The sequence below is a fragment of the Apodemus sylvaticus genome, chromosome 23 (assembly GCF_947179515.1).
Source record: "Apodemus sylvaticus chromosome 23, mApoSyl1.1, whole genome shotgun sequence".
Classification (NCBI taxonomy): Eukaryota; Metazoa; Chordata; class Mammalia; order Rodentia; family Muridae; genus Apodemus; species Apodemus sylvaticus.
The window spans coordinates 48,298,021-48,312,000 of NC_067494.1; the positions used below are offsets into that span (position 1 = coordinate 48,298,021).

At 46.7% G+C, this 13,980-nt stretch overlaps 1 protein-coding gene across 2 annotated transcripts in view; it reads left to right on the plus strand.

Moving 5' to 3' along the window:
- Nucleotides 1–13,980, plus strand: part of Smoc2 (SPARC related modular calcium binding 2) — a 136,209-nt gene that overhangs the window by 31,646 nt on the left and 90,583 nt on the right. The gene's annotated exons all lie outside the window — the stretch shown is intronic.

The following is a 13,980-nucleotide window of genomic DNA, read 5'->3' on the forward strand; positions in this document are numbered from 1 at the left end:
TGTGCTTGTGTTGTGAATATAATATGTGTGTATGTATGTGTATTATGCATATATGTATGCATATATGTGCCTGTATGTATATGTGTTATGCATATATGTGTGAGTTTTGAATATATGTGTATATATGTGTGTGTGTGCTTTGTGTGTTGTGCATTTATGTGTGAATGTATGTATGTGTGCCTGTGTGTGTGTGAGATATTCCACATTTTAAAATATTGTTTGACAATGTAAGACAGAACTGTTCAATGTTTTACATGACATGAATTAGTCTCCTTCTGATGTCTGTAAATATAATAGTGGTTGTCATTACTACTTTTTGCTTTGTATTGGATCAAGCCCCAGGCCCTGTGCATCCTGGGTGACCACTGCTTCTGAGCATTACAGCCTCAGCCCTCTGGTACCTTATATTGGATGAAGCTTTATTATTGGAGACTTAGCTTTCCTCAGTTGTATTTTGCTATTTTTATCAATATTTTAGTGGCTGGCGTTGCACGTATGTATTTCTGCACAGCTCTAAGTTTTACTTCATGCAGTTTGGAAGTGGAATTATTTGGTGGAGAGGTATCAGCATGGCATTGGCTTCAGCACACACTGTAAATAAGTCTGGGTTTCTGTGTTGTCAAACACTGGGGCTCAGGGACAAGTCACCACTGAGCGTTCAGAACCAGAAAGTTTGTTTTCCTTGGTTTCTGGTCTGAACATCTGCGTTCATTACAGATTTCAGTGATGGTGGTGCTGACCGCAGAGCTTTTAACCAAAGTTGAGCTAAGTTAGAATACTTCTGAGTCCCAGTTAAGGCTGGTTAGCTTCAAATCTGCAGTCTGTGCAGCTTCATTTTCCTGTGGGCCTGCACTTTTCAAGTCTTAGTGTCAATGAGGAACAGATGGGCTCAGATGCAGGAGGATTCCTTCCTGGGGAAGCTGGTGCCCACTGCTTAGATGGATACCCATTGTGGGTTGGACATTTAAGGTCACTCCACAGCCCTGTGCTGGCTTTGCTGTTCCCTCTGACTTCAGTACTGTGTCTTCCCATCATTCAGTGGAAACATGTCTGAGGCTGAGGCACAGAAGGTATATAGGTAAGCTTTGTTGTTGTTGTTGTTGTTGTTGTTGCAATTTCTCTGATGTTCAGAGGGAACTGATAGTGTACTTGGGGCACCTCGTGAATGACAGACAGAGTCCTGGCTCTTTGCTTTGCGACCTTCCAAGTCCTACGAATAAGTAGCACGCACTCTCACCTGGTTCTGTGAGCATTGGCTGATGTCTGTTGTGAGAGAAGCATGGTGGGAGGAGGAGTGGTGTGTGTGTACATGTTCATGCATGTACGTATGTGAAAGCATTGTGTGAAAAAGGGTATGATGTGAGTGTATGTCACTGTTTGAGAGAGACCACGTGTCCCTGGTGACATAAATGCAAGAGAGCTGGGCTCCAGGGTAAGGGTGAGGGTGTTATCATAAAAGAACTGGTCCCGCAAGAACAAAAATATCAACCAACCAGACCATCCTGCCCTGAACTCCCCAAAACTAAACCACCAACCAAGGAGTACACATGGAGGGACCCATGGCTCCAGCCACAGATGTAGCAGAGGACGGCCTTATCTGGCATCAGTGGGAGGGAAGGCCCTTGGTCCTGTGAAGACTCAAAGCCTCAGCATTGGGTGGTGAGATAGGAGTGGATGGGTGTGGGTGGGGGAGCACCCTCATAGGGGCAGGGGGAGGGGAAGGGGATAGGGGCTTGCAGAGGGGAAATCTGGAAGGGGGATGACATTTCAAATGTAAACAAATAAAACAACCAAATTTTAAAGAGAGAGAGAGAGAGTGTGGGGGCATGTGTGTGTGTGTGTGTGTGTGTGTGTGTGTGTGTGTGCATGTGTATGAGTGTGTGACAGCATCGTGTGCATGAGTGTGTGCAAGTGAACGTGTCTTGGGATTTGGGGGGTGGCTTTCTATCTAGTTGCCTCTTGGCATTGTCCATGGGAAGAGGAGCAGCTGTGGTGTGTGGTGTGTGGTGTGTGGTCCAGCTGCTCCCTTATCTTACATGGGAGAGCAACGGCCCTGAACTGCACGCAATGCCTGCTCTTAGCTGGTCCTGCTTTAAAAAGAGTGGTTCTGCTGCTTATTAGTGATTTAAGAGGCAATATCTCGGATATATTTATGAGAAATGACAAGGCTCTGTGTTGGTGCATTTTAATATATATCTATTACAATCTATTTAAAAGGCATTTCTACAAAGATTATAAAGAAATTAAAGAAGCTGTAGTCTGGAGAAGATGGTGGAGGAACCCTAGGTCTCCTTCTGAAACCTAGACATCAACTGCCCATGCGAGAGTCTGTTCTGGACTCTATTTTGTCTGAGGGCTGGGACTTAGGGGAAGGTTTCAACAGTGAAGCATCGTTAGTTTAGGTTGATTCTAATTCTCAGCACAGGAGCATCCTCACCAATCCTGTCAATTCCCAGTGGTAGATATTCTTGATATCATGGTGGATACTAAGACTGAGTGGGATGCTGGTGTAGGGAAAAGATGGTGTAGTCTACAGATCCTGGGTCCTCTGCTGAGTTTAACATCTGCAGCTTCTGATCAGAGGGAGATAGACAAAGAAGCAGTAGTCATTATGATTATGCACACAGTATCATATCCTCCAACTGTGGTAGGACTCTTCTCTCTAGGTAAAATGACTTCTAGGGGTCTTAGAGGGTCAATACACATGCCCTCTTTGGTTTTTTTGTTTGTTTGTTTTTGTTTTTTTTGGTCTTCTGTTTTGGGATATAAGGATGAGGGGGGATCTTCAAAGCTAATCTCCAATGCAAAGTGAGAACATGCCTATCCGTGAGCAGAGAAAGTTTCTCAGAAAAGATGTAAAAAGATCTTAAATGTATACATTTGGCAAAGCCTTGACACAAAGCCATGTTGCAACAGAAGAGAAGGAACACCAACAGAACATGGTTAGACTTCCATGCACAGTTTTAACAAACACACAAAAAATTGTAAGACACTCAGAGACATATTTCAGTGAAAAGGAATCAGTAGAAAAACTGACATTATTTGATATTGGAGACAAGTAACAAGGGCTTAAGGCAGCATCTTAAATATGCTCAGGGAATTGAAGAAGGATGTCAAGGAAGTCATGAAAATAATGTATGAACAAAAGAAAAATATCGTCAAAAAGAAGAAGCCTTAACAAAGACTAGAGGGTTTCACTGGCAGTGGGGGTGGGAGGTGGGGGGAGGGGAGTGAAGGAGAGAGAGATAGAGACAGAGAGAGACAGAGACAGAGACAGAGAGACAGACAGAAACGAAGAGACAGAGAAATGGAGAGACAGACACACAGAAAGAGATAGGGAGAGATACAGAGAGAAAGACAGAGTCTCTCACACACAGAGAGACAGAGAGAGACACACATAGAGAGACAGAGAAAGAGAGAGAGAGAGAGAGAGAGAGAGAGAGAGAGAGAGAGAGAGAGAGAATTGATCTTTGTCCATCAATGTCCCTGATCTAACATGGTGTCTGGGAAGAAGAAGAGGTTCTATATTTCCTGAACCAATTTAGTCAATGAGCCCACAGACTCAGCATCCTTCTCAACAACAACCAAATGGCAGAACCAGGAATTAAAATAACACCACATTCAAAGCAGCATGGTGCCCACCAAAAGACGTCATGAACCCAATGTGTGACTTCCCTTCTGCTCAGGTTCTGTCTTACTCCATGGAAACTGAGGTCCAACTTTTGTGAAAGACCCACATGTTCTTTGTGTGGCTGAGCAGGAGAATGGCCATTAAGATGGCTTGACTCATTTACCACCTTTTCACAGAATAAGCAGTGAGCCTTTCTCTGGGGTCGGAAGGGCTGCGATTTATCCTATGAACTTAAGAGCTGGCTCCTGTTGCTTTCCTTCTCCAAGCTAATGCTTGTTGTGTGCACGTCCAAACCCACAATGACTCACCAGTGGCTTGGAGATGGTGCTAGAGGCTGGTTTGGGGACACCATCTGCCTCCTTACTTAATGTGTTCAGATTCTGCTGGTTCTTCAAAGACTATGCGGCTGGTGCCAGCCCTGCTTTCCAAGCCAAATCCTGTCACTTCGTTAGAGGCAGGGCTGAGGTAGGACAGCTCACTGCCATGACTTCTGGAGACAAGTCCTCTGCAGGGTAGCAGTTTTCCTGCACTGGGATGCTGTAGCCTCCAGTGACTCACAAGTAGGGTAGGTCTCTGGTGGCCAGGGACCTGAAGATGGTGCAAGATGGCTGGTGATGAACCTTCGGCTGAACCTCTTAAGAACTATTCTGGAGTGTGCCGGATGGGGCTGGCTAGGGAGGCAGCAGATATAGGGAGGCCCCTGTACAAGTTCTAACACCCTGTCCACCTGTTGCTTCTCCCATCTTCCTGTCGCCTGAGGGCTGAACTTGTTTGTGGTGAGGGTTTAGATGGTAAGAGAAGAACCCTTAAGCCAGGTCCCATGCCCTCCGTGTGCCTTCCACTGTCATGTGATGATGGTGATTATGTTCTGAAGCACCCGGTGCTTGGATGCTTGTTGTCCTTGCAGTCCCAGCTGCCCACAGATCTTGGTTGGTGGTGAGTCACAGTGGTTTTCCAAGTGTTCACAACCATCGCTGACTTTGGGAAGGGAAACAGTGTGAGCCAGCTCTGAAACTCACAGGATAAATGCACAGGAAACGCACGGCCCTCCAGAGCTAATTCTATAAAAGCGTTTCTCCCACTTCACTGCATGGCTCGCTGTTAACTTGTGCGAAGAAGTAGCAATGAAGAGATGTGGCCCAGATCCTTCATGTAAGAACACCAGGTGGCTGAGCTTGTTGTGGCTTCTATAGCAAGGGCCGGGAGCCAGGAGAGAGCAGGAAGGCGAGATGTGGTGTGGGCCCCTGCAGGAAGATCTATTCCTGACGTTCAGTCCCCACCTCCTGGCTCTGTCCTGAACAATTAAAGGTTGTTTTTCAAGGGAGAATTTCCCATGACAGCAAAAACACAGTCCTGCCCTTCAAAACCATAAAGTCGAAGGGATTTAAATGGGACTTTCCACTTCTCACTGTCTCAAGTATATCCTTAGCCCAACCTCCACAGATGCACAGACACATAGACACCCATGTACACACAGACTTGTGCACACATGCCTATGCATGCACACACATGCATGCACACATATACATGCATACACACACACACAAGCTGTGTGTGTACATACTGGGCCACATACACATGTGTACATAGCACAGGTGCAGACACATATAAACACACGTATGTACGGATGCATGAATTTATTCTCAATCTACAGGACTTCACTTTAGGCTTTAGTAGACTTTTGTTCCCTTTGTGTTTTAGAAGCAAGGCACAGACACAGACAGCAAGAAAGTCCTGCCACCCACGTTGTCCTTTGCTCTGCACTAAGGGTGTGAGTGGAAATAATTCTCACAGTTGTGTTTAACCTAACCCTTAACCTCTGAACCCTAACTCCTAACCCCTAACCCCCAATCTGAACCCAGGCAAGCTCCTCTCACAGAAGGTGGGTTTCAGTGGCTTCTTAGCACCCTGAAGATATCATGTGTCAGGAAAGTAGACTTGTTCATGGGCAGTGCCAATGTTTGTGACCAAACACCACGTTTCAATTACTGCTGAGTGAGGCAGATGTGTTATAGATTTTTTTCTTTTGCAAGTGGGGGGACAGAGACCTTAGAAATGGAATATGGTCTGAGAGACAGTCTCAGGGGACAACATGTAGACAGAGGCAAGAAAAAGATGCACATGTGGACAAGACAAAGACGCATCTTCTAAGCTGTCTCAGAGCCACCCCACTGAAGAGTGTTTTGTTTTTCTTCTGAGCAAGCACCCCAGTTCTCTGGCCTTGATGTTACCATAGACACAGTGAGAGATGGCCCAGACTGAATTGGCACACATTCTTGGACAACGATTTGCGCTTGTTTTATAACCTTAACCTCATAGAAGATTGTGTGGGTGCTGGGAAATGTTAAGGTGAGTGGCAGGTCTCTAAAACCAAGGGAAAACTTCCTGCCCAGGAAACATGGAAAGGCCACTGTGACATTGAAATGGATACCATTGTCACGAGGGCTGGACTGCCACAGCGTCCCAAGGCAAATTAATCTAACCTGATCCACGTATTAACCTATACTAATAAAACATTAACTGGACTAATTATTAGTAGTTAAGGTAAATTTGGGAGAAATTGACCATCCAATGTGCTTCTTTTCCAATAAGTATACAAGTCTTAGGTCAATGGCCACTCAGGAAGTCTGTCCACTTGAGCACCTTGCCCTGAAGCTCTGGGCATCTTTCAGCCATCTTGGTTGTTGCGACCATTTTCAGGGGGTTTTCTCATTTGTAGCCTATTGAGCATTTCTGAGATGTACCACTGCTGTGTGGCCTGACATTCCTGCAATCTCTGCACCACCCGCACCATGGGCTCGGCAACTTGAAGATGTTACTAATGAGTCATCCAAATGTCATCAAACTGTCCTAAATCTGTCTCCATTGTAAACCCTGTTGTTTTCTTGGGTTGACATGACTCCAGGCACACTGGTCTGGATTTTAGAAAATTGTTATGATGATAGGACGCATAAAGAGGAACTTTCCTCTTTGTCCCTGAGCAAATACAGCAAGTGATTAAGAGAGGTAGGCGGATGACTTTGTAGATGGGCGCAAATACATTTGGCATTCTCTTTCCCTAAAGGTGGGAGTAAGCTTCTACTGGAAGCCTGATCCCGTACCACAGAGCTATAGGAGGTCAAGACACTGCTAGAGCACTGATGTATTCCTGCCCTGGCTTCTCCAGAACTGGGGTGGGGGGTGTGAGACATCGCTTCAGTCAGAAGAGGGACCAAGTCTTAGTTTGCCCCCAGCCTCATGCCTCCCAGCCGGTTAACTCTGGGGGAGGTCAGCTGAATGGAGCCTTGTCTTAGTTTTCTTTTTATTGCTGTGAGAAACACCATGACCAAAAGCGACCTGGGAAGGAAAGGATTTATTAAGTCCGTCACCAAGGGAATGCGGGGCAGGAACTATAGGTAGGAGCTTGGAGGTGAGTAGAGTCATGAGATGCGAGGCCGTGGATGCTACTCACTGGCTTGTTTTCTGTGGCTTAGGCAGACTGTTTCCTTATAAAGCTCAGGCCCACCTTCTCAGGAGTGGCACAACTCACAGTGGGCTGAGCCCTCCCACAGAAATCACTGCAGAAGAAAAATGCACCAAGTCTTGTTTACAGGCCGATCCTACGGAGGCGTTTCTCAGTTGACTCTATTTCTAGAGGACTCTAGCTTGTATGAAGTCCACCACCACCACCACCACCAAACTGAAATTAACCAACATAAACCTCTGTCTTTCCCTCTACCCGGGCTCTCCACAGGTACATGCCTCTGTGTGAAGAGGCCTTCTCCCTGTCCTTTCTGAGACAGTGTAGCAGCTAGATGCTGTGATGAGCTTTCTCCCAATACTCCAGGTGGAAGGCAGGCTTTGTAGGTCAGCCGAGTGCACTGGCCAAGAGTCAGGGAGGATGCATGCTTCCTGTCACAGGGTATCTGAGCTAAGGCAGGGATTTCTATGTGTCTGATGGGCAGAGAAGAGGGCTCAGGCAATGAGCATGACCTAAGGATTCTGTCTGTCTTTCCTGATGGCAGGGCATGGCTAGAGATGGTACCTGGGAAGCCTGTAGCAGCCAGTTTGATAACTTCCAACCTGTACTTCACCTGATACCTACAGATGAGAGCATCCTGGGGTCTCCTCCATAGCCTCTCCCAGTCCTGTGAGAACCTGACATTCATTATGTCTGTGCGCAACATTTAAGTTATCTGTAATATGTATGTAATATGCAATTCTATGAGATCCTCATTGAAGACTCACCATGTGGAGAGTTCTACGCCTTCCATCGACCTGACAAGCATTTTGTGAAACTGATGTTAAGATAAGCTGAGCTGGCCCCTGGGACAGACCCCAGACTCCCCTCCCCCACAAATCAACTCCAACTTGTACCCGTAGCCCCTTAGCCACAATCCCATGCATGCTGGTTTCACCACTAGGCTTCTGACCTGTCTTGTCTAGGTCTTGTTATCTTTGCCTCCCTTGGGTCAGTGCCAGCCAATGAGCATTTGGCTCTCTGGGTTCTGTTGAAAGTGGGGAGGTAGCCTTCTGAGGGCCCCCTCTCTCAGAGTCACCCTTCTGGAGCCTCTGCACGGAGCAGCTCCTTAGTAACCCCTCTCAGAGCTTCTCCCTTTCACCCATCCACGGATGGAGTGAGTTCCCTGTCACTCCTCCTCTGAAGCACCTCTGAAGTCACCGTAAATCCTTTCTACCCTCTGCACAAGCCCCAGCATCTCTTCTTCCTGTAATCAAAACATTTCCTCCTCTATAACCAGAACTGTGAATTTCGAGACAATTTCTTTGAAAATTGTTCTTCTCTCTGGAGTTTTGACTCATTGAGCTTGTTGTATGCTACAGAGTTCTTTTTTTTTGATTTGGTTTTATTTGAGACAAGGTTTCTCTGTATAGCCCTGGCTGTACCGGAACTCACTCTGTAGACCAGGCCAGCCTCGAACTCAGAAATCTGCCTGCCTCTGCCTCCCAGAGTGCTGGGATTACAGGTGTGCATCACCACCGCCCGGCTACAGAGTTCATTCTTACTTATCTTGTTATAAACCATTCCTTTTGTCAGGAAAGCCTCAGGGTTTTAAGGAGCTAGTTTAGGGAAGTATTCATCCTGTAGGTTTCTAGATAAGGAGAGTCTTACCTCTGACGGTAGACTAGTTTATGACCTCTGCTATCAGGACAGGAGCATCTGCCGCAGGGGACCACCAAGAACTCAAAGTGCATCTGGGGCAGTGGGCAGTGGAATTTCTAATTTTATTTCATTGCAATTAGTGTAACTGTAGAAACTGCATGTGTAGGTGATTTCTTACTGGACTGCAGGGCCTGGAAGAAAATATATTTGGGCTACTGAGGGTTCCGTTGAATCATAAACAGGCCTGAAAGAAACCCCACTGTTGACTGTTTCTATGGATCCCAGGCCCTGCTACAGGGCCCAGCGTCCAGCATGGTAGCACCTGAGCTAAGGGTGCCTGAGGCCCAGTTGGGAGGTGACAGATGAAGGACTACAGGCCAGTGTCTGGTGTTGTGTGCATAGCACCAGAGCCTATCTCCTAGATTATATTCCTGCTGCAAGGCTGCAGATAGCACTGGGGCATTCGGGGGAGGGGGGTGAGCTTTCTCTCCAGGATTTCGTGACCTGGCCATCTATCTCACAGTGTAAACAAAACTAGAAATATTTCAAGAATTCCTTCCCGTGTATGAAGCGAGGTGAGGGTAAATGGAGGTACTGACTGAGGAAGTTTCCCAAGCAGCGTTTTGAATCAATCCAGACCCCAGCCTCTCTATACCTGACCATGAGTCATTCCTTCTTGGGTCATTCCAGAGTGCGGAGGGCTTACCTTCTTGGAAGAGAAAGACCCAGCGTGGCCCCATGGCGAGTCCTGCTGACATGAAGGGAAGGGGCTGGCTCAGCCTTGGCTTTAGGTCTGGTCACCCTGCTGACCATCTAAGTGACCACGGGAAATAGCTATCTACTGGTGGCCTCTGAGTTCTTCCTAGCTCTGATTCAGCTCTGGGTCTCTGTCCCTGCTGTCATTGACACACAGAGAGGGTATCAGCACTCGATCCCTTGAGCATTCAGCAAACATGGCTTTACCTTTCTGCCACCTGGAAAAGGTTAGATTTCTTCTCATAGGTTCCTTGCACAGGGCTCAGGCAGGAGAAGTACTTTTTATTAAAACCCCATTTTTACCCATGGGTCCTTGCAAAGTCTGGTCACTGGACCTTTTCCTCCATGATGATGTAACCAGAAATTTTAAGGCAAAAGCCCTGGTTCCAGCAGCCCCAACAGGAATGGCTTAGTCACCCATCTCAACAAGCCAATGAAAGAATGAGAATCTTTTTTTTTTCATTTTTAAATATTTTTATTTTTATATTCTTTGTTTACATTCCAAATGACTTCCCCTTTCCCAGATTCCCCCCTCCCCATATGTCCCATAAACCTTCTTCTCTCCACCCATTCTCCAATCACCTCCCTCCTTTTCCTCTGTCCTTATATTCCCCTCCAGCACTAGATCAATCCTTTCCAGGATCAAGACTCTCTCCATACTTCTTCATCGGAGTCATTTATTATGCTATTTGTGCCTTGGGTATTCAGAGCTTCTGGACAAATTAATATCCACTTATCAGAGACTGCATTCCATGTGTATTCTTTTGTGATTGGGTTACCTCACTTAGGATGATATTTTCCAGATCAAACCATTTGCCTAAAAATTTTGTGAATTCATTGTTTCTAATTGCTGAGTAGTATTCCATTGTGTAAATATACCACATTTTCTGTATCCGTTCCTCCTTTGAGGGACATCTGGGTTCTTTCCAGCTTCTGGCTATTATAAACAAGGCTGCTATGAACATAATGGAGCATGTGTCTTTATTGCATGCCGGGAAATCCTTTGGGTATATGCCCAGGAGAGGTATAGCAGGGTCCTCTGGAAGTGTCATATCCAGTTTTCTGAGGAACCGCCAGACTGATTTCCAAAGTGGTTGTACCATCTTACAGCCCCACCAGCAGTGGAGGAGTGTCCCTCTTTCTCCACATCCTCGCCAACACCTGCTGTCTCCTGAGTTTTTGACCTTAGCCAAGGAATGAGAATCTTACTAATATGTACACATCAAGTAGATGAAGGGCACACTGACCCCAAGTTCACCTTTACGGTACTGACATGAGATCTTAGTTTCAATAGAATCAGAACCAGAGGAAGTAGACTGGGTAAGCACAATGAACTATCCATGGCTAACGTGTGGTTTTGTCTGTTGTTGGTCCATCATTGTCTTGACTTCATGACTTCCATGTGTAATGTATGATCCTCACTTGGTTTGGCTCTGGTCAGTTCCATCTCACTATCTGCTCTGTTCCCAGACATCCTGATTAGTTTCACACTCCGTAGTGCGTACTCTGGTGCAATTTGCCATGCTTTGAAATGAGCCGTAGACTCAGAATGAGAAGCTGGGTCACCTCATCACAGGTACATACTGTGCTTGGATTCCAGAAAAGCAGGGACAGCATGGAGAACAGTGGCTATCTCCTGGAGGTGGTAGTTGAACAGAAGCACTGCAACCATCAGGAGCTTTATGGAGACAAGGTCTATAGTCTATAGTCCAGGCTGACCTTGAACTCCCTGTGTGGTAGGTGATGTCCTTATTTCTAACTGTCCCACCTCCACTTCCTGAATGCTTTATATAGGCATGCACCATCATATTTGATTTTATGTGGCCCTAGGGATTAACCAGGGCTCTGTGCATGCTACACGATTGCCTTAGCAACTGTGTTACATTCCCAGCCCCAACCTGGACTGTGTTCTAAAGGCCTGACTGTGGCATTAGCACATTGATAGCACCACTGGATGAGTTACACCAAACTCCATGTTTTGGGCTTGCCTCGGGTGCCTCGGAGAGAACTCTTTCCGAAGGTACAGCCTGGGGTCCCCACCCACGGGACATTTAATCCCGTGGGAACACTCCTGATGTTCTACTCTGTCCCTATGGAACCAGAGGTGGGGGTGTTGGTGAGCTATGACCGTATAATCTGAGCCTCAGATACTGATGCCACCACCTCTCCAGGAGCAATGGGTGTCTAAGAAATGGCTTTTGTCCTGAAGTCCTTATCAGTTTCTCTCTATGCTTGGTAAGTTGTTCCCCAAGTTTGCTTTTGATTTGGCTAAGGATTAGGGTTTCTCTGACCCTCTAAGGGCCTGAGAAGGACTGTATGCAGTAAGGTATAAAAGCAAAAGGCTAGGCTGCCTGTTGGTATCCAGCACTGCACAGACTTACAAGCATAGGTTGCCTCTTGAAATAACCTGTACATGTATTGTTTGTAGATTTCCATAGTTTAGATTCTCATGAGAATGGTCTTTGAACACACACACACACACACACACACACACACACACACACACTATATTTCCTGTGTAACACCTTGTAGAACCCAGGGTTTGCTTTGTAGCAGCAGACTTCTGAGTCAGAGGAGGCCTGCACTTGTCCTCTATGAAACTATGGAAGCATGGTGATTGGCTGTCCCATTGCCTCTTCTGCAAGGCGGGCTCCTGGTAGCATTTCACGGGAAGGATCTAAGTAAAAGGAGATCATGTGTGTGTCAAGCAAGACTTCTAGCACCTCACAAACCTGGCTCACCATGGTAACAGCAAGCATGCCCAAGCTCTAAGCAAGGAGACAGCCTGAGAGATGAAATCTGATAGGGTGTGAGTAAAGGGGAGAAGATGGAAGGCGTGGTGGTGGGAGGAGCCACAGTTTCCTCTTAGCCACCAAGTGGTTGCTGGGTGTTCAGTGTTCTGTGAGCTCTGGGTGTCATTGTGGCACGTTGTGGCACTACAACACTTTCTCAACCTCCTCCTCTTGCCCCTCCATTTCCCCCCACCGAATTGACAGGGCTCTTCAGGCAATAGACTGGTGTTGAGCACCAACATAAGGCCATTCCTTCATGAGCCACCACAGCCTCATATAAATGGGTAAACATCATCTCCCAGTGTCTTCCAGTTAAAGGGTTCCAAATTGACTTGCTGAGGGTTCATTGAAGGTTCTTCCACATCCCAAGGCCTTGTGATGGTCCAGATGTGTGACCTAGAATGGAGTTGTTAATGCCTTATTGGCACTTTCTGGCTCCCCCCTGGGGTCTTGGCTAGGAAACCGCGTCTTGGTTGTCATTGAGGACAGTGCCCATGCACCATGGAACTTTCCACAAACACTTTAGCGTGAAGAGACCTCAGACAGAGCATGTCTGTTTGAAGCCCAGCCCTGTCTCAGGACTGCAGGGTGAGTTTGCAGACACCTCATCTCTGACCCAAAAGACTAATGACTGAATGCCAAGGAAGGTAATTTCCTTATTGCCATGGGTAGCTCTGGTATGGAAGTAGTGGCAGCCATATGGTATCTTATTAGGAAGAATTTGGGATAAGGAAGTTCCCACCGATTCTCATAAACGCAAAATGTAGCAGCAGAGGACTGAATTTCATCCAGACATGCTGACAGTAAGCAAAAGCACCGGTTTCCATTCCTGAGAGCAGGGAGGAGGAGGAGGAGGCAGGGAGGAGGAGGAGGCAGGAAGGAGAAAGAGATAAGAGGACATGTTCAAGGACACAAGAAAGGGAGATACAGAGCAGGAAGGGCACCCTGACCCACACTGAGTTCAGCTGTGGATTCCTGACCACACTTAAAGAAGCTGAGAGAGTTAGAGGACATGTCAGGTCACGGGACCCCAAATGGACATGTCTAATGTGTTTATATAAATATGTGAACGAGGTTTTATGCCTACTAAATCAAATAATAAAACAGAGGAGGGAGGAGAAGAGGAAGGGAGGAAGGGAGTGGGAGAGAAAAGAGAAGAGAGAGGGAGGGAGGAAGGGAGAGAGGGAGAGACAGAGAGAGACAGAGAGAGAGAGAGAGAGAGAGAGAGAGAGAGAGAGAGAGAGAAAGAGAGAGAGAGAGGGGAGTATGGATTCATGGATGGCCTGCTTGTATTAGATGTCTCCTGTTCTGTGCGGGATGCCAGTTCAGAAATCTTCAGTGATGTGGTGTAGTCGGGGTTATCCACTGCATCTTCATCCAGTTGGTTTACTGGTTTACTCCTCCTGCAAGATGACTTTTTTCCCACCTTAGGGAAAGTGACCACTAGCCCTAGCCTCTCCCTGTCTCCCTGACTCCAAATGTCCCCTAACTTACCCCTGCCACCCAGAGACAAAGCCAGATTTCTGTTTTCCTTTCCCAGAGTCTTCCTGGGTCGTTCAAACACTTTCTTAAAAGACTCACCATCCCCCTTTAACCTAATCTAGCTCCTTCCCCTCACACTCTCCATAGTTAACCTGGAGATAATCACACGTGGGAGGGGTGCCTGGAGCTCACGTAGCATAGGTGGTATTTGAGGAGAA